At 42.4% G+C, this 20,746-nt stretch overlaps 1 protein-coding gene across 6 annotated transcripts in view; it reads left to right on the top strand.

Moving 5' to 3' along the window:
• The window catches only part of B3GNT3 (UDP-GlcNAc:betaGal beta-1,3-N-acetylglucosaminyltransferase 3), a 213,237-nt gene that overhangs the window by 119,236 nt on the left and 73,255 nt on the right, over nt 1-20,746 (top strand). Inside the window, exon 1 of one of the 6 annotated variants that reach the window (XM_044270198.1) lies at nt 2,420-2,463. The exons of the other annotated variants lie outside the window; for them this stretch is intronic. The gene's annotated coding sequence lies outside the window, so the exon portion shown is untranslated. Of the gene's footprint in view, nt 1-2,419; nt 2,464-20,746 lie in introns of those variants that run through there. 6 annotated transcript variants of the gene reach the window in all.

Raw genomic sequence — 20,746 nt, 5'->3', positions numbered from 1 at the left:
CTTGCGGTTTATAGTTTATCCTGGAGATCTCTGCTGGTGATTGGTGGATCTCCTGCTCCCTGTTCATCTTTAGTTAAGTTCTCTTTCCTTCCCTTCTGTTTTTTGTACTGGCTAGGCCTTAGGTAGACACTGGTTCCTTCATCTTGTGCAAGGAACCGGTTATCTATTCTCTGCTCCCTAGCTGAGGGTTTGTGTCAGTTGCAGCGAGGGCTTAGGTTGGAGTGCATGAACACTTCTACCATCGAGATTTGTTCATGTTGGTAGCAGTCAGGGAAAGGCTCAGGGATAGTCAGGAGCTGACCTTTCCCGGTTCCCTAGCTGTGAGGCATAGTCTGCTGTTTTGTTTAATTCTGTTGTGTTTGGTTTGCTTACCTTCCCTCACCTACCATGACAATAGCTCTGTCTAAGGCCTCTTTCACACTTGCGTTGTCCGGATCCGGCGTGTACTCCACTTGCCGGAATTACACGCCGGATCCGGAAAAACGCAACGCTATTAAAGTCCTGGTTGCCATAGTAGGAGCGGGGAGCGGGGGAGCGGTATACTTGCCATCCGTGCGGCTCCCGGGGCGCTCCAGAATGACGTCAGAGCGTCCCATGCGCATGCATGACGTGTCCATGCGATCACGTGATCCATGCACTTGGGGCGCCCTGACGTCACTCTGGAGCGCCCCGGGAGCCGCACGGATGGTAAGTATGCTGCTCCCCGCTACACTTTACCATGGCTGCCAGGACTTTAGCGTCCCGGCAGCCATGGTAACCACTCTAAAAAAGCTAAACGTCGGATCCGGCAATGCGCCGAAACGACGTTTAGCTTAAGGCCGGATCCGGATCAATTTCTTCAATGGGCATTCATTCCGGATCCGGCCTTGCGGCAAGTCTTCAGTTTTTTTGGCCGGAGCAAAAAGCGCAGCATGCTGCGGTATTTTCTCCGGCCAAAAAACGTTCCGTTCCGGAACTGAAGACATCCTGATGCATCCTGAACGGATTTCACTCCATTCAGAATGCATTACGATAATCCTGATCAGGATTCTTCCGCCATAGAGCCCCGACGACGGAACTCTATGCCGGAAGACAATAACGCAAGTGTGAAAGAGCCCTTATGTAAACAGAGTAAAAAAAATAACTATAAAAAAAAACGCAATTAAAGGTTTTGGCCACTACTGTTAAACAATGTGTTTGTAAGATGATTATATGGCAGTTACTAATATAGCCTTTGTTGAAATTCTGCACTATTTTCTCTATTTTATAAGGTATGCCCCCTTATTCATAAAGTCTTTTGTGCTGTCCACACAGAGGTCCTGTCCATAAGATGACTGCTGATGGAGGTAATTTGCCTGGTCACACGACCTTCCATCTGATGCCTCCTCCATTCAAATCCCCGGCACCTGCTATCTGTACTTGCACTGTGGGGAGTTTAGTGCATGTGCAATGTGTTAGAGTGGAGGAGGCTGAGTGATGTGTCACATGACCCTCCATTGGTGGCCATCTTATGGACAGGACCTCTATGCAGGAAGCACAGATGATTTGGTCAACAAGTCTGTATTAGTAGGTGCCATAAAGTTACCTTACAAACACATTGATCAACAGTAGCCAGAAAGTGACCAACCCCTTTAATGTGTCCTATGTACCCCAAAATGATACCAGCGAAAACTACAAGTCACTTTGCAAAAACTAAAGTTCCCAAACAGCTCTGTCAAAATAAAAATAGAAAAGTTGGGAAAAAAGTTTTTTTACTGTGGAAAAGTAATAAAACATAAAAAACATTTATACCCATGGTTTTTCTGTCATCGTACTGACCCAGAGAGTCATCATGTTATTTATGCCACAAAAAGAACGACGCAAAATTTAAAATGAAAAAAGTAAATGCCAGATGTGCGTTTCCCCCCCCCCCCCATTTCTCCCCCAGGAAAGAGTTAATAAAAGTTAATCAGTAAGTTATGTGCACCCCAAAATTGGGATATTAAAAACTACAACTTGTCCCACAAAAAGCAAGCCCTCATAAAGCTACATAGATGGAAAAATAACAGTTATGGCTCTTGGAATGCAACAGCAATAAAAAAAAAAATAGTCACTAAGGACAGTCACAAAGGGGATAAAAATTCTCCTCGAGATAAACCTTCTCCTATGTCTTCCTTCCAATTCTGTAGAAAGTGACTGATGATCCAGGTAAAGGTGTAGACTAGTGTTGTAGTCAGATCTTCGTCATGAAGGTGTTTATATCTCATCTGAACCCAAATATTAATTAATCTGTTTGTATTAGAAATTGCATTGGTCCAGGATGGGCACGGCCCGACCAGTTTTCAAGCAGTACAAAGCTCCTCCTATAGGTGTGTGATTTTATTATCTCTGACCACTGCTAGTTGTTAAACCAGTCAGGCTGAGCATTTTAGATTTGGCTTGGGACAGATGAAAGTACGTGAGCAGACAAGATCCCAGAGTAGTCCAGAGAGCAGGAAGTAACATGTAAGTAACAACGGTATGCTTTTAGTGGATCTATTGTGCTCTGTTCTGTCAGTACCTGTACACATTGTATTTGTGTTCATTGTATACTGATTTAGGGCAAACAATGCCAATGTGAAGAAGCCGTAAGTCGGGGCAAGCAGAGTATGCATGATAGTTTGTTTTACAAGGACATCGCAGTGACTGCCGATCACAAGATTTGCATTTACATTGTAGAGTAATCAGATGCCTGTCTACCTGTGTGGATTTGTGTAAAGGATATGAAGTATCTTTTGCCGTTCAGCCCCTGCAAATGTTCATGCTGGGTAGTTATTTCAAACTATTATCACCCAAGGGTAGTTTCATATATGGTGTTAAAAAAAAAAAGCCATTTTTTTTATGCTGTTTGTTTTAACCAAAGCCATGAATGGATCCAGCAGGATGGAAAAGTAGAGGACTTTATATATTCCCAATCCCTTTTCAATTTTGGCTCTGAAAAACTGCCACGAAAACTGTAGCTTTTTTTTAAGCCATGTGTAAAACCAAATCAGTTTTTATAACCTTTTTAGGCGGTTTTGTGGCATTTTGGTCAAACAGTGAGGAATATTAAGTTTTTTACTGTTCTGGTGTAAAAAATTAGCAAATTATGGAACACACCATAGTTGCACAATAATTTACGTCTTTTTACTCTTTTTGCCACATGTAAAAAATGGCAAGCAATGAGGGGGCGATGAAGAAGCCTGTGTGGCCTCACACAGCTCTGCCTAAACGTGGCATACATTTTAGGTGAAATCTACGCCAGTTTACAGCTGGCTTACATTTGAATTTCTGGTATACGGACTACTGTCTGATATGCCATATTTATTAAGAGGCCTGTGTCTTAATAAATTTGGCACATTTTGCACCGAGGTATTTAATACTGTTTGTAGCGCCAGTATTAGTATTTCTTCCCCAGTGTGTTTGAGAACCTGGTGCTATTCAATCATATTTTTATCATGAATTTTTTATTTATTTATTTTTTTATAAGAAAGCATTTTAAACCCCTACCACCCTCATATAATGTACTGTATCTTATTTTTCACTCTATAATACGCACCCAACCATAAGACGCATCTCGGTTTTAGAGGAGGAAAATAAGAAGAAGTTTTTTTTTTCATCAGACCTCAGATCAGAGAAAAATTTAAGGACTTACGTCTCCAGCTTTAGACGGCGCTGCCACTTGGGAGATCCAGTGCGCTTTTCCTGCAGCACTGTGCTGTGACCTAATGTCTGAGAGCATCAGGTCATAGTGCGTGCTTACGCACACTATGCCCTTATCACCAAAAAAAAAATTTTAGTGAGCGAAAAATGCCAGAACAAATTTGTGTGTGAAGGGACCCACAGGAAAATTGCCACAAATGCCTATGTATGATAGCACCCTTAGGCCTCTTTCACACGAGCGTGTCCGGATAAGGTCTGGATGCGTTGCGGCAAACCTGCGCGAGTAGGTACCCAATTGCAATCAGTTTTGACTGCGATTGCGTTCCGTTGTTCAGTTTTTGATAAACTGAATGTGGTACTCAGACCTGAACTTCTTCACAGAAGTTCAGGTTTGGGTTCAAGGTTGTGTAGATTGTATTATTTCCCAGTAAAGCAGTAATCAAAGCAAAAGGTGGCTACTTTGAAGAACCTAGAATATGACATATTTTCAGTTGTTTCACACTTTTTTGTTATGTATATAATTCCACATGTGTTAATTCATAGTTTTGATGCCTTCAGTGTGAATCTACAATTTTCATAGTCATGAAAATAAAGAAAACTCTTTGAATGAGAAGGTGTGTCCAAACTTTTGGTCTGTACTGTATATCAGGGCTTGTTTTGTGCTTTGTGGGGTACACATAGCTTACTGATTACATTTTATTAATATTTCCTTGAGGGATGAGAAAAACAGCCATACTGCATTTTTTGCCTTAACTAACATAACTGGGTTAGTACGATTCTAGCAATATCAATATACGATTCTATACTATCAGGCAGCACCTCTGCCATACTAAGACATCAGCGCCCAACAATGCCTGAGAGAGGGAGCTCCCTCCTTCTAAATCACTTAGATGTCACGGTCACTTTTGAGTGAGAGCAAAACCCTGGCTGTCATAAGAGAACCGAGCTACTGCTCTCAACTGCATGGGAGACCCGACAGCACATAGACTGGGCCGTCATAAAAAGGTGGCAGCTTAGCCTACGGCCTGTTAGTGACTGCCGTAGAAAGGATTATTGGCAGTCACTAACAAGTTAATGCTTTGGACATTTTTTGGATGCAGTGATATAATTTTTTTATTTTTTATTTATTTACTGTTTTATGCAAGAATTGGAAAAGGGGGAGGGGATGACTAAAGAGTAAACAGACGGTGCCATAGTTTTATTGTCTCCTGTTTACTAATGTGAGTGCACCTAGACATTGTCTTAAATTGGGCCAAATTTTACAATTTGGCGCATCTAGTTTTTAGAAAAATCCAGTGTGCCTTGCTTGCCAAGAGGCCATTGTCTAAGATGTACCATTTGTCCTAAAATTGCACCACAATTCTTCTGTAAAATAGTGTCAAGCTAAGCCAGCCAATGGTTGGTATAGAGTCAGAGAAGGATCTATCTCTGTACTAGGTTCATCATCCCCTGTGAGCCCCTGTGAGCCCCTGTGATAAACCTGGTGCAGATCTAGACAACCTGTCTTTAGCTTACGCCGTCTACAGGATTAGGAAATCTGCCCCGTTGTCTTAGATTTCTTATTTTTATATCACAAAATCAAAAGGAGACTTTCAAAGGAATCTAAGTACACTGAATGTTTTTTCTCAAAGGTCACTTATAGGCGTGACGATTAACTATATATGCATAGTCATTCACCAACAGAATTGATAGCGTTTCCCTCTGTGGAGCAAAGGTAGATAACAAAAAATGAATTCTAATAGGTCAAAAAATAGATAACATTGAAGAAGCATTTAATTATTAACTTCCAGCTCATACCATATTTTTTTTATTGTGAAATTGTTTATATGACTCTAAATTATGAGATTATGCGACTGCAAAACCGTTCCATTCATCTACAGTGTGTCACAACAGTGAGTCCACCCCTCACATTTCTGTAGATATTTTCTTATATCTTTTCATGGGACAACACTGAAGATCTGACACTTTGATACAATGTGAAGTAGTCAGTGTACAGCTTGTGTAACTTGTAAATGTGATGTGCCTTCAAAATAACTCAACACACAGCCATTAATGTCTAAACCGCTGGCAGCAAAAGTGAGCTGGTGGATGTTAGAGACCTTGTGCTTCTCCATTTTCCGTTAGAGGATGTCCCACAGATGCTCAATAGGGTTTAGTCTGGAGACATGCTTGGCCAGTCCAGCACCTTTACCCTCTTTAGTAAGGCAGTGGTCGTCTTGGAGATGTGTTTGGGGTCGTTATCATGGTGGAGTACTGCCCTGCAGCCAAGTTTCTGAAGGGAGGGGATCATACTTTGCTTCAGTATGTCACAGTACATGATGACGTATGGTCTGAGCACTGGCAGGCGGACCCATCACCCCTTTACATCTATCTTGTGAAAATGGCATTTATCACGTACATGAAGTTAATATAATCCACTTACTAAGGGCTCATTCAGGTGGCCGTATGAATGAGTCCGCATCTATTCTGCAATTTTGCGGAACGGGTGCGGATGCATTCATTTCAATGGTCCCATTAATTTTCATAGAGTATGTCCTATTCTTGTTCGCAATCACAGAGAAGAATAGGCGTTTTCTATTATAGTTGCAGCCATGTGTAAATTGCAGAATGCACATGGGCAAAACACTGCGATTGTGTGAATACGCCCTAATGTACATTCATTGTTGATATTGCCTCTTTGCTTGTTTAAATTCATTTTTCATCCTATTATATAATGCTCGTTTCTAGGATTTATGGCCACCGTTCGCTCACAATAGGGATGTACCGCGATACAGATGGTCAGTGTCATCTGTCATCTTATGATAGATGAAATGTAGAATGCTTCAGGGCTGTTCTGAAACTTACCAACAGAGTGATGGACAGACAACAATGTCTCAGAGCGCGCGCGCTATCTCTATATTAGGGATCGACCAATATTGATTTTTTTTTTAGAGCCGATACTGATAACCTGTGAACATTCAGGCCAATAGCCGATAACTTATACTGATATTCTGTGCATTTTCATAAAAAAAAATAAAAAAATAATAATAATATTCTGGTACGGCGTTCACCACATAGGAGATAAAATAAATAATAATATTTTTAATAGTTTGAACTTTTTGGACGTGGCAATATGTGATATGTTTATTTATTGTTCATATATTTTATATTTAAAATTCGGAAAGGGGGTGATTTATACTTAATATTTTGGTGTTTTTTTTTTTTTTACTTTTTATTTAATAACTATTAGCCCCCTTAGGGGCTAGAACCTGGGATCTTTTAATCCCTTGTCCTATTCACCCTGATAGAGCTCTCCCTGCTGCCCTGTGCATAGTACACACAGCAGCAGGCAGCTTACCATGGCAGCCAGGGCTTCAGTAGTATCCTGGCTGCCATGGTAACCGATCAGAGCCCCACAATTAGGGTCCATTCACACATCCGTGTGTGTTTTGCGGATCCACAAAACACGGACATTGGCAATGTGCGTTCCGCATTTTGCAGAACGCACATTGCTGGCACTAAGAGAATATGCCTATTCTTGTCCGCTATTGCGGACAAGAATAGGACATGTTCTATTTTTTTCAGGATCGGAATTGTGGACCTGGAAGCGCAGGTCCGCAATTCCAGATCGGGGCCGCACATTGTGCGGCCCCATAAAAAATAGATGGGTCTGCAATTCCGTTCCGCAAAATGCGGAATGGAATTGCGGATGTGTGAATGGAGCCTTACACTGCTGGGGCTCCGATCGTAACTGCCACCAATGAAGAAGGGGGAGGAGACCATGTGGTCACTGCCACCAATTATTTTAATACTGTGTGGGGGGGGGGGGGGTGCGCACTGCGCCACCAATGTTTTTAATACTGGGGGGTGCGGGGGAGGGCGCACTGCACCACCAATGATAATTAACATTTAATACAGGAGGCGGGTGTGTCGGCGCAGAATCGCATAGCCAGCACTCTGCCTCTGACAGTGAGCTGCGATCATCGGCAGCAGTTAAACCCTCAGATGTGGCACCTGAGGGGTTAACTGCAGCAGATCACAGCTTCCTGTCATATAGCCTGGACACCACCTCCTGTATTTGTATTGGATGTTAAAGGGGTTGGCCACTTTGTTAGCACTTATTACAACTGTAAATAAAGTAGGGAGATATTACACTTACTTATATATCTTCTTAGGCTACTTTCACACTTGCGGCAGAGTGATCCGGCAAGCAGTTCCGTCGCCGGAACTGCCTGCCGGATCTGGAAAAATGTATGCCAACTGATGGCATTTGTAAGAATGATCGGGACCCTGATCAGTTAGAAAAAATGCATTGACAAGCCGGATCCATCTTTCCAGTGTTATCCGGAAAAAACGGATCCGGCGTTCAGGCAAGTCTAGCATGCTGTGGTTTTATCTTTATCCTGATCAGTCAAAAAGACTGAACTGAAGACATCCTGATGCATCCTGAATGGATTGCTCTCCCCTTTCACACGGGCGAGATTTCACACGGGCATCCATGAACGCATTGCACCCGCACTGAATCCGGACCCATTCATTTCTATGGGGCTGTGCACATGAGCGATGATTTTCACGCATCACTTGTGCGTTGCGTGAAAATCGCAGCATGCTCCTCTTTGTGTGTTTTTCACGTAACGCTGGCCCCATAGAAATGGAGTTGCATGAAAATCGCAAGCAAGTGCGGATGCGGTGCGATTTTCACGCACAGTTGCTAGGTGACGATCAGGATGGGGACCCGATCATTATTATTTTCCCTTATAACATGGTTGTATAACATGAATACAGAATGTATAGTACAATATGGCTGGAGGGGTTAAAACATTTTTTTACAAATAATTTAACTCACCTTAATCTACTTGTTCGCAGCCGGCATCTCTTCTGTCTTTATCTGTGAGGAAAAGGACCTTTGATTACGTCACTACGCTCATCACATGATCCATCACCATGGTAAAGGATCATGTGAATGACCATGTGATAAGCGCAGTGATGTCATCAAAGGTCCTTTTCCTCACAGATGAAGACAGAAGAGATGCCGGCTGTGCGAACAAGTGGATTAAGGTGAGTTATATTATTTATTTATTTTAACCCCTCCAGCCCTATTGTACTATGCATTCTGTATTCAGAATGCTATTATTTTCCCTTATAACCATGTTATAAGGGGAAATAATACAATCTACACAACCTGGAACCCAAACCTGAACTTCTGTGAAGAAGTTCGGGTCTGGGTACCACATTCAGTTTTTTATCACGCTCTTGCAAAACACATTGCACCCGCGTGATAAAAACTAAACAACGGAAAGCAATCGCAGTCAAAACTGGCTGCAATTACGTACCTACTCGCGCGGTGATAAGCGCAGTGATGTCATCAAAGGTCCTTTTCCTCACAGATGAAGACAGAAGAGATGCCGGCTGTGCGAACAAGTGGATTAAGGTGAGTTATATTATTTATTTATTTTAACCCCTCCAGCCCTATTGTACTATGCATTCTGTATTTAGAATGCTATTATTTTCCCTTATAACCATGTTATAAGGGGAAATAATACAATCTACACAACCTGGAACCCAAACCTGAACTTCTGGGTACCACATTCAGTTTTTTATCACTCTCTTGCAAAACACATTGCACCCGCGTGATAAAAACGAAACAACGGAAAGCAATCGCAGTCAAAACTGGCTGCAATTACGTACCTACTCGTGCGGGTTTGCCGCAATGCACTGGGATGCATTCGGACCTTATCCGGACACGCTCGTGGGGGTGGGTGCAGCATATTGTGGGGCATAACCCGAACCCTTGTGAGGGTAAGGAGATTCACGTGCGCAGTGTAAGGGTAAGGAGAAAAGACCGTCAGATCTCCTTACCCCTGAGGACGCACGTGCGGTGTCCGTGAGTCAGCTCTCCCGGTAATTTTACCTTACCTGTGCTATGGTAGTGTGCTTAGGCTGAGGCGCACACCCCCGGAGGTCACCAGGGGTGAGGTATTTTTTTCACGGGTAAGGATTTTTGTTAGAACCCCGGAAAAGAAAAACGCAACTGTGAAAGTACCCGTAGGCCTCTTTCACACTTGTGTGTGCGCCCCGTTGCTGTATTGCGGAACCGCAATACACAGGTGCCGTTCCTTGGGCATTCTGCATCACGGATGCGGACCCATTCACTTCAATGGGTCTGCAAATCCGGAGATGCGGAATGGTGCGGAACGGAACCACGGAACGGAAGCACTACAGAACATGTCCTATCTTTTTGCGGAACGGCCGGATCACGGATCCATTAAAGTGAATGGGTCCGCGATCCGCTGTGGCTGACCCACGGACTTTGCCCATGCATTGTGGCCCGCATTTTGCACACGCCAGTGTGAAAGAGGCCTTAAGCAGTTCTGCCTGGTTTTCCTTCTATTGGCAGCCATGCCCCCTCCTGTCCTGCTCTCACAGCTTAGCTGCCGTTCTGGTCCATAGCTGCAGGTGCCATGGAGGAGCAAACTCGTCCATGCCTGAAGGAGTGTGCTGCTCCCTGGGTCCTAAAGCACCCTACTTGTATCAGATGTGCTTTCCTTCTGTGACTGACATTCCTGGCTGTGCATGGCTGGAGGGGCTTAGCAGGAAGATTCAAGCAGAAATAAAGCTGTGAAGGCTGATGGAAGCTGACTGTCTGTACAGTCGTGGCCAAAAGTTTTGAGAATGACACAAATATTAGTTTTCACAAAGTTTGCTGCTAAACTGCTTTTAGATCTTTGTTTCAGTTGTTTCTGTGATGTAGTGAAATATAATTACATGCACTTCATACGTTTCAAAGGCTTTTATCGACAATTACATGACATTTATGCAAAGAGTCAGTATTTGCAGTGTTGGCCCTTCTTTTTCAGGACCTCTGCAATTCGACTGGGCATGCTCTCAATCAACTTCTGGGCCAATTCCTGACTGATAGCAACCCATTCTTTCATAATCACTTCTTGGAGTTTGTCAGAATTGGTGGGTTTTTGTTTGTCCACCTGCCTCTTGAGGATTGACCACAAGTTCTCAATGGGATTAAGATCTGGGGAGTTTCCAGGCCATAGACCCAAAATGTCAACGTTTTGGTCCCCGAGCCACTTAGTTATCACTTTTGCCTTATGGCACGGTGCTCCATCGTGCTGGAAAATGCATTGTTCTTCACCAAACTGTTGTTGGATTGTTGGAAGAAGTTGCTGTTGGAGGGTGTCTTGGTACCATTCTTTATTCATGGCTGTGTTTTTGGGAAAAATTGTGAGCGAGCCCACTCCCTTGGATGAGAAGCAACCCCACACATGAATGGTCTCAGGATGCTTTACTGTTGGCATGACACAGGACTGATGGTAGCGCTCACCTTTTCTTCTCTGGACAAGCCTTTTTCCTGATGCCCCAAACAATCGTAAAGAGGCTTCATCGGAGAATATGACTTTGCCCCAGTCCTCAGCAGTCTATTCACCATATTTTCTGCAGAAGATCAATCTGTCCCTGATTTTTTGGGGGGGAGAGAAGTGGCTTCTTTGCTGCCCTTCTTGACACCAGGCCATTTTCCAAAAGTCTTCGCCTCACTGTGCGTGCAGATGCGCTCACACCTGCCTGCTGCCATTCCTGAGCAAGCTCTGCACTGGTGGCACTCCGATCCCACAGCTGAATCCTCTTTAGGAGATGATCCTGGCACTTGCTGGACTTTCTTGGACACCCTGAAGCCTTCTTAACAAGAATTTAACCTCTTTCCTTGAAGTTCTTGATGATCCTATAAATTGTTGATTGAGGTGCAATCTTAGTAGCCACAATATCCTTGCCTGTGAAGCCATTATTATGCAACGCAATAATGGCTGCACGCATTTCTTTGCAGGTCACCATGGTTAACAATGGAAGAACAATGATTTCAAGCATCACCCTCCTTTTAACAGGTCAAGTTTGCCATTTTAACCCAATCAGCCTGACATAATGATCTCCAGCCTTGTGCGCGTCAACATTCTCACCTGAGTTAACAAGACGATTACTGAAATGATCTCAGCAGGTCCTTTAATGACAGCAATGAAATGCAGTGGAAAGGTTTTTTGGGGGATTAAGTTCATTTTCATGGCAAAGAAGGACTATGCAATTCAACTGATCACTCTTCATAACATTCTGGAGTATATGCAAATTGCTATTATAAAAACTTAAGCAGCAACGTTTCCAATTTCCAATATTTATGTAATTCTCAAAACTTTTGGCCACGACTGTAGACTCCATCCACTCTGATAGGCATTCTTCAGATACATAAATGAAAAAAGGAAACTAAAACAAGGAATTACAAAATTAAAAACAAAAGAAGGAAGGTATATGGAAGAAGATAAAGAACTAGCTGACTGCCTCAATGAATACTTCTGTTCAGTCTTTACGAAGGGAAATGAAGGAAAAGGACCTCAGTTAGGAAAGACGACTAATGAATCTTTTGATGCATGTGTCTTTACAGAGGAAGACGTTCTAAGTCAGCTGTCTAAAATCAATACAAATAAGTCACAGGGGCCTGATGGGATACACCCAAAGCTATTAAAAGAGCTCAGCGGTGAACTAGCAAAACCATTAACAGATTTATTTAACCAAATACTGGCAACAGGAGTCGTCCCAGAAGATTGGAAATTAGCAAATGTTGTGCCCATTCACAAGAAAGGTAGTAGGGAGGAATCGGGCAACTATAGGCCAGTAAGCCTGACATCAATAGTGGGGAAATTCATGGAAACCATACTTAAGGAGAGGATTGTGGAACATCTAAAATCCCATGGATTGAAAGATGAAAAACAGCATGGGTTTACTTCAGGGAGATCATGTCAAACTAATCTTATAGATTTTTTTGATTGGGTGACTAAAACAATAGATGGTGGAGGTGCAGTAGACATCGCTTATCTAGACTTTAGTAAGGCTTTTGATACTGTCCCACATAGAAGGCTTATCAATAAATTGCAGTCTTTGGGCTTGGACTCCCATATTGTTGAATGGATTAGGCAGTGGCTGAGGGACAGGCAACAGAGGGTTGTAGTCAATGGAGTATATTCAGACCAAGGTCTTGTTACCAGTGGGGTACCTCAGGGATCTGTTCTGGGACCCATATTGTTTAATATCTTTATCAGCGAAATTGCAGAAGAGCTCGATGGTAAGGTGTGTCTTTTTGCTGATGACACAAAGATTTGTAACAGGGTTGATGTTCCTGGAGGGATACACCAAATGGAAAAGGATTTAGGAAAACTAGAGGAATAGTCAAAAATCTGGCAACTAAAATTTAATGTGGATAAGTGCAAAATAATGCACTTGGGGCGTAAAAACCCAAAAGCAGAATATAAAATCTGTGATACAGTCCTAACCTCAGTATCTGAGGAAAGGGATTTAGGGGTCATTATTTCAGAAGACTTAAAGGTAGGCAGACAATGTCATAGAGCAGCAGGAAATGCTAGCAGAATGATTGGGTGTATAGGGAGAGGCATTACCAGTAGAAAGAGGGAGGTGCTCATGCCACTCTACAGAGCACTAGTGAGACCTCATTTGGAGTATTGTGCTCAGTACTGGAGACCATATCTCCAGAAGGATATTGATACTTTGGAGAGAGTTCAGAGAAGAGCTACTAAACTGGTACATGGATTGCAGGATAAAACTTACCAGGAAAGATTAAAGGACCTTAACATTTATAGCTTGGAAGAAAGACGAGACAGAGGGAATATGATGGAAACTTTTAAATACATAAAGGGAATCAACAAAGTAAAAGAGGAGAGAATATTTAAAAGAAGAAAAACTGCTACAAGAGGACATCGTTTTAAATTAGAGGAGCAAAGGTTTAAAAGTAATATCAGGAAGTATTACTTTACTGAGAGAGTAGTGAATGCATGGAATAGCCTTCCTGCAGAAGTGGTAGCTGCAAATACAGTGAAGGAGTTTAAAGGGATTCTGTCACCTCCCCTAAGCCAAAAAACTATTTTAAAGCAGCCATGAAGCATAGCTTACCTGGATTAGGCTGTGCTCTTTTATCTTGCAATCCGTCCAGCAGTTACTGCAAAAAACGACTTTTATTCATATGCAAATGTGTCCTGAAGGTGCCCAGAGGGCGTTTTGTTCTTCTTAGAGAGCCCAGTACCGCCCCTCTTACAGTGCCCAGCCCGCCTTCCTTGCACTGTCTAACCGCCCCCAGCCTGCCACAGCCTCTCCTCCCCCTCCTCCCCCTCCCTCACGCCGAACGAACTTTCGCACAGGCGCAGTACCCACTGAGGGCTGCGCCTGTGCGATCAGCAGGAGACTGAGGGCAGGAGCTTCATCCTCGTCACTGGGCATGCACCGAGCCCAGTGACGTCCGATGCTCGCTCTTCCCTCAGTCAGCAGGGAAGAGCAAGCATCGGACGTCACTGGGCTCGGCGCATGCCCAGTGACGAGGATGAAGCTCCTGCCCTCAGTCTCCTGCAGATCGCACTGGCGCAGCCCTCAGTGGGTACTGCGCCTGTGCGAGAGTTCGTTCGGCGTGAGGGAGGGGGAGGAGAGGGAGGAGAGGCTGTGGCAGGCTGGGGGCGGTTAGACAGTACAAGGAAGGCGTGCTGGGCACTGTAAGAGGGGCGGTACTGGGCTCTCTAAGAAGAACAAAACGCCCTCTGGGCACCTTCAGGACACATTTGCATATGAATAAAAGTCGTTTTTTGCAGTAACTGCTGGACGGATTGCAAGATAAAAGAGCACAGCCTAATCCAGGTAAGCTGTGCTTCATGGCTGCTTTAAAATCGTTTTTTGGCTTAGGGGAGGTGACAGAATCCCTTTAAGCATGCATGGGATAGGCATAAGGCCATCCTTCATATAAGATAGGGCCAGGGGCTATCTATAGTACTTAGTATATTGGGCAGACTAGATGGGCCAAATGGTTCTTATCTGCCGACACATTATATGTCTCTATGTTTCTGTACTGAGAGGCTACTGCTGTATGTGAGGATGTAGCAGAGCCAGGAAGGTGCTGTGGAACACAAACTGTGAGCAATCCTAGTGTATGTCCTGTTTATTGCTCTGTGATCTTATCACAGACATGTTTATTACAGCCAGAAAGGGAAGGGATACAAATCAGCTCTTAACAAGCTCTGCCTCTAATGCCACCAGATGTAAGGCAGCTATCCTATAGGTCAATGTTCAGCTCTTAAAATAAGCCTTGAGACATGACTTGTATATTAAATAAGCCAGCACCTTATCTGCAGACAGCTGTTTCAGGGTTATTGCCCTTCATCAGTGCAGAGCAGAGAGTACTGGCTTAACTGAGTGAGAGGCCTGTGTCTGGGTAGGAGGGTAACTAACTCTCCTTAGGGAGAGGGCACCTTAATCAGTGTGAGGAGACTTATAGGCCATATACTGTATGCTCCTCTGGAATTCTGGGAGGGACTATTACAGCCAGACCAACAGTTTAACCCCTTCTGTGCTGTCAATATGGCTGAGGTCAGTGATATCAGCAGCAGTCACTGGTCTCATCTGTAAATCTGTGCCCTCCCCTTCCTGCACACTGTATATAGTGATATGTGCCCCACCGCATACAGTGATATGTGACCCCCCCACCATTGTATACTGTATATAGAGATGTGTGACCCTCTGTATACTGTATGTAGTGATATGTGACCACCACTGTATTCTGTACATAGAGATATGTGACCTTCTGTATACTGTATGCAGTGATATGTGACCCCCAAAACCACTGTATATAGAGATGTGTGACCCTCTGTATACCCTATGCAGTGATATGTGACCACCACTGTATACCGTACATAGAGATATGTGATCCTCTGTATACTGTATGCAGTTATTTGTGACCCTCTGTATGCAGTGATATGTGACCCCCACCACCACCGTATACTGTATATAGAGATGTGTGAGCCTCTGTATACTGAATGAAGTGATATGTGACCACCCCCACCACTGTATACTGTATATAGAGATGTTACCCTATGTATACAGTGATATGTGACACCACCACCATTGTACACTATATATAGAGATGTGTGACCCCCTGCACTGGAGGATCTCATTATCATCATTATACACAGTGTACAGAGAAGGGAGAGTCTCTGTATAAAGTGTACAGGTAGGACACATACAACTACTGTATATACGGTTTAAAAGGTACCCATGTACACTGGTAATGTGTGACACCTGTATATACTGATGTGGGACCCCCACCACTGTATATAGAGATTTGTGACCCCCACCACTGTATATAGAGATGTGAGACCCCTTCTATACTATATATACAGATGTGTGACCAAACCCCCCCTCTGACTACACTCCTTTCTCTTTTTTCCCAGGTGAAGGATAATCATATATCAATAGATTATTTCTAGGCTGTCAGCTGGAAGCAGGTCGTGTGATGATAGACAGGATGCTCCTCGCTATGTGAGCAGATCCATTTGTACTTCTGGCTTCATTTGAGTCAGAAGACGGGTGAAAATTAACATAAATTTGTTGGGGCGACTGGTCACGCCCCCTTTTTTTTTTAGGCAGTTAAAAAGTCACAAACACATAGTTTGCAACTTTTTACTACCACATTTCAGAAACAAGGCAAATAATAAATCTCCCCTTCTATTCATTCTGTTCATGGCTTACATCCATGGCAAGTTTATGAACAGGGTAACTTCCCCAACATACATGTGATACATTAGCATCACACTCCTGTGTGGGACGGGTAGTGACCTCTCTTTACTGCTGGGACTGGGGTGTTCTTCCTATTACTATGTCTGCAGTTATTTACTGAAGACTGAGTTATTGATAATGTCGGAGGGGATCTCATGTGACTGCAGTGCATGCTGGGATTTTTACTAATAATATCGGTAACTCTGATCGGTCGATCCCTACTCTATATGCTAATATAGAAAACACAGCAGCACTGTCAGAGATGGAGACAGGTGCAATCTCTCCCAGACCATAGGCAATAGGTCCAATGGATGATCAAAAAACAAAACGGGCAGCACTCCAAATAAAGTGAAAATGGGTGGTGAACCCTCTTTATTCACCCCTTGCAATGTTGCGGCCCAGCCCAATGAGGCCTTTGTCAAGTAATGTGATAGTGCCATGTCAACGTATATATACACTTGATTCCAATTGAATGCAATAATAAGTGCTAACAAACATACACCGAAAAACAAGGAATACATACATAATGAATTACAATATGAGGCATAATAAAGTGCTGAAAATGTGTCATGAATCAATGGATCACCTAGTGTAAACAGGAATACATAACTACTTAATAGGCATAGCTGTGTAATCAGAATCAATAACTGTGACATAATATAGAAAAAGCCAACAAGTCTCACCCCAATATGGGCTCAGCAGGGTGAAGTAAAACATCGTCTGTGTCACAGGATAGTGCAGGTGTTGCGCAGTGAAGTGATGCAAGCAGCCAGGGCCTGCCCATCCTGCCCAAAACATCATCAGACAGTGTGGGTTAGTTGGGCCTGCACTTCCCCAACCAATCGGCGCCTGGCATACCCGTAACAATGTGGTTGCCACAGTAGTAGGCTACACGCACACGACCGTATGTGTTTTGCGGTCCGCAAATTGCGGATCCGCAAAAAAAGATGCCATCTGTTTTTTTTTTTTTGTTTTTTTTTGCGGATCCATTGTAACGATGCCTAAAAAAGGACAAGAATAGGACATATTCTATTTTTATTTTTTTTGCGGGGCTATGGAACAGACATACTGATGCGGAGATGAATGGGTCCGCATCCTATCCACAAAAGAAAAACGGAACAGAAACAATGTTTGTGTGCAAGTAGCCGTAAAGTGATATTAAACAGGGGCACTAAACACACACCGATGAGGGTACAAGTTTGTTGACAGCATACCACTAGGAACAGTTCAATGTTATAAGGCCAAACAAGTGTTAAAGGGGTTGTGTCACTTCAGCAGATGGTATTTATTATGTAGAGAAAGTTAATACAAGGCACTTGTATTGTGCTTTTTCAATACTAATTTATTGTGATTTTTCATATTGCCTCCTTTATTGTCTGGATTCATTTTTCCATCACATTATACACTGCTAGTTTCCATGGTTACAACCATCCTGCAATCCAGCTGTGGTGGCAGTGCTTTTTCATTGTTGAAAAAAGTGCTACAAATGGGTGGGTGTGGACTATTGGACAGTCAGCTGCGGTGCCCTTAGTAGGACAGGTTCAAAGTCCTTAATACAAAATAGAAGAAAAGTTGGCGGGTGCCGCGCTAATATGTGAAGCAGTATAAGGGATCAGGAACCAAAAATACAATGTGCCAAGTTCGTATTCTGCACAGGTGAAAAATCACAAATCCATAAACAATGGTACACAGGCGGATCTCACAAGTCTATATATAACATGCGAAGAGTGTCAGCAACCTTTTACTCAGCTGCGCATATGTGAAGACGGCTGCCTCACGTCTAATAATCCACATACGAAAAAACTGATGTCCGCCTGCAATATGTGATGAAATCTCCCTTTGTGGCAACAGTCGCACGGAACACCTGATCCGAAACAGTCCAGATTACCTTGATAAAGGACAGAAAAAGATTGCGCAATACCCTCTGGATTTAGAAGTAAGAAAACTTTAATCTACTTACAAAAAAGCAGTTTTTCACATGCGTGTAAAATGCCCGACCCGGGTTTCGCACTTAGCTTCGTCAGGGGCTGCGATCCAAATGCCGCCAAAGGTCAACACATATATAGCAATCATTAACCCCGGAACAAGTACGGACTTCCGTTTGTCCGGCAAAGTATTTAAACATTTTAAAAAATAAATAAATACTAAAATTGCCAAATTAAGTTCTAAAGACTTATACATTTAGCAAAGGTATAGAATAACAATAAAATACGAACAATGTAAAATAGTATTAAACATAGTCGAAAAAACTTGCTTACAAAGTAAAACATATAAAATGGTAATATTTTTGGATCAAGCCATGCAGACAGATTTTATATCCCATTCGATATTATGTCCATTTGGCTGCAATGTATTCCATTGCGCCTCCCTTTTATTGATCTGTGTGGCAGGATTACCTCCACGCCAGTGACGTTTCACCAATTCTACACCACAAAATGTAAGACCCGTACGGTCTTTCTGATGGAACTTTTTATAGTGTGCAGAGACACTATGAGTCTCGAGTCCTTTTTTGATATTTTTAATATGTTCAGCAACTCGAACTTTTAATTTTCTCAGTGTTCTTCCGATATACTGGAGACCGCACGGACACTCCAGCACATAAATAACTCCCATTGATTCACATGAGATATTTCCACAGATTTTTTTAGAGATAGATTTGGAGGTAGACACAATATCATCTTTTCTGATCATTTTTTTTATCTTCTCTTGAGCGGTTTCTGCAACATGGACAGAAGCCGCACCAAGTGAAGCCATTACGCAATTTCGGTGTGCCAGAAGACTCTCTCACATAGCTGTGCACAATACGGTTTCTGACAGTGGGGGCTCTTCTAAAAATAAAGGGCGGTTTTTTGGGGATGAGTTCTCCTATAACTGGATCATTTCGCAAAACTTTCCAATTATTTTGAATTATTCTTTTAATATGGGGGCAATTAATAGAGTAGGTGGTTGAAAGAGCAAACTTATATTTTTCTTTGATCTGTGTTCTATCTTCCGCAGACACCTTCTTTTTAATAGTACCCAGATTTTCCAACTTAATTTCTTCCTTCTGATTTAATAGGACTTCCTTTTTATATCCCTTTTCTACAAATCTATTCACTATGATGTCACTTTGTGTCTCATAATCCTCAATACTGGTACAGTTTCTTTTTATGCGTTTCAATTGTCCCTTCGGCACATTGCAGATCCACGGTTCATGATGGCAGCTATTTCTTTCAATATAACCGTTGCGGTCAGTGGGTTTAAAATAAGTGACAGTTTTTATCTTTTTTTCATCTACCCTGATCTCCAGATCTAAAAAATGTATAGTATTTTTACTAACATCGTGGGTAAAATGAATGTTCCACTTATTTGCATTAATTTGGGAAATAAACCTCATTAACCCTATCTCCGTCCCATACCAAATGCCGATGCAATCATCTATGTATCTCCTCCAGAGTTGGAGGCTACCACCCTCCATCTCATCCTTAATGATCGGGTCAATATTAGACTGTTCCCAGTAAGACATGAACAGATTGGCGAAACTGGGTGCGAATTTCGCACCCATCGCCACACCCGACACCTGGAGAAAATAACTATCAGCATACCAGAAATAGTTATGCCCGAGGCAGTACTGTATACAATCCAGAATAAAGATTTTTTGCTCATTACACATTTGATCGTCTCTATTCAAGTAAAATCTTATCGCCTCCATGCCTATATCATTTGGTATGATTGTGTAAAGTGAAGTGACATCCAATGTCATCAGAATAGCATTTTCGGGTAAATCATTTATTTCTCTCAAAGCCTCAAGGATATGCCCTGTATCCCGTAGGTATGATGGTGTGGTAGTCACATATTTTTGTAAAAAGATGTCTATATACTCGGATACACGGCTAGTTATTGAGTCAATCCCTGAGACAATGGGTCTCCCAGGGGGGCGTTCTGCATTCTTATGTATCTTAGGTAAATAATATATGGTCGGAGTTTTTGGGTACATATTATTTAAATACTGATATTCTTTCTCATTCAGCACTTTTTGCATCAGACCCCTATCTAACAGAGCTTTAAGTGTTTTTTTGTATTCAATAATGGGATCCCTTTTCAATTTTCTATATGTAGTAGTGTCGCTGAGAATTCTCTGCATTTCAGTGTTGTAGTCCTCATGATTTAAAACAACTACACCTCCACCTTTATCTGCTGGTTTTATAATTATTTTATCATTTTTTTCCAGAGTTTTTAGCGCCTCCTTTTCATTTTTAGTTAAATTATTCTTTTTTGAACCTCCTATATCTAATTGATCTAGCCCTTTAAGTACCCCACGTTTGAAAGCTTCTATACACTCGTTTTTCTTATTATCTGGGAAAAAGGTGGATTTGTTTCTCAGATGCGTGTATATTTTGGTGTCTTGCGTATTAGGAGTTTTTATCGGATTCTTTTTCAAATATTTACAAATGTTTAATTTCCTTATAAACCTATGCACATCCAAATATGTTTCAAATTTATTTCCTCTATATATTGGGGCAAATTTAAGGCCCTTATTGAGCAC

Source organism: Bufo gargarizans, chromosome 1 (genome assembly GCF_014858855.1).
Source record: "Bufo gargarizans isolate SCDJY-AF-19 chromosome 1, ASM1485885v1, whole genome shotgun sequence".
NCBI lineage: Eukaryota > Metazoa > Chordata > Amphibia > Anura > Bufonidae > Bufo > Bufo gargarizans.
Note: the sequence above shows the minus strand (reverse complement) of the source record. Positions and strands in the feature narration are given on the sequence as shown.